Consider the following 1,075-nt stretch of genomic DNA (forward strand, 5'->3'; position numbering starts at 1 on the left):
TTTTATATTATTTTCTTTTCTTTTCTTTACGTTATTTAATTTAGTTTATTTTTATTTTATTTTGTTTTGAATTTGATTTTGTTTTATTATATTTTATTTTAGTTTTTTTAGGATTAGTTTAGGTAGTTTTATTTATGTTTACGTAACTGTTACTTATTTATTTTAATTATATTTTATTATTAGTTTTAGTTTTTATTTCTACGTAAGCTAGTAAGCTAGTTAGTTAGAATATTAGTTGTTTACAATTATAGTTTTCAATTTTTTTTTTAACTTTATTTTATTTCTAGTATTTATTTTATTTTTTATTTTTTTTAGTACGTTATTTTTTGTTTTTAGAGTTTTCTTTTATTCTGTTTTTAGTTTTTATTTTATCTATATTTTTTTTTATTTTTATCTTCCAATTTATTTTATTTTATTCTTTTTAAAGAAAAAAAAGTTCTCTGTTTTTTTCTCTCCACTAATATGTTTTAGGAAGAAAGCAATATGACAGAACAGCAAGCACCACCTACTAGGAAGACACTTGGAGATTATGTCATGTACCAAGGACCAAGACATTTTTCTAGTATTGCAATACCTACTACTACCAAGGCCTTGGAAATAAATCCCGATTTTCTCACTCTCATCCGTGCCTATCAATTTACAGCAATAGAACATGAGGATCCATATTCACATTTGGATACATTTTATGAATTGGTAGGAACAATGGGTTTTCAATCAGGTGATCTTGAAAATGTTTATATGCGCTTGTTTTCTTTTTCATTGGCAGGAAAGGCTAAGGAATGGCTCAAATCACTTCCAAATCAGAGCCTCACTAGCTGGAAGGATGTAGAGGAAAAATTTTTGCAAAGATTTTTTCCAATTTCTCGCTACATCAAAGCAAAGTCTGAAATCTCTATGTTCAGACAAGGAGCAAATGAAGTCTTTTGTGATACATGGGAAAGATTTAAGATGATATTGAGAAAATGCCCAAATCATGGGTTTGAAGATATTTCTCAACTGAGCATATTCCTGAATGGTCTCAGATCTGACATAAAGATGCTCCTAGAAGCTGCAGCTGGTGGCACAATGATGGCCC

General features: G+C 28.3%; 1 pseudogene; it reads right to left on the minus strand.

Annotated features, from left to right (window-relative positions):
• Positions 1-874: 874 nt before the first annotated feature.
• Positions 875-980, minus strand: LOC137836273 (small nucleolar RNA R71; annotated as a pseudogene).
• Between the last annotated feature and the right edge of the window lie 95 nt (positions 981-1,075).

The sequence above is a fragment of the Phaseolus vulgaris genome, chromosome 5 (genome assembly GCF_051622355.1).
Source record: "Phaseolus vulgaris cultivar YP4 chromosome 5, ASM5162235v1, whole genome shotgun sequence".
NCBI classification, from domain to species: domain Eukaryota; kingdom Viridiplantae; phylum Streptophyta; class Magnoliopsida; order Fabales; family Fabaceae; genus Phaseolus; species Phaseolus vulgaris.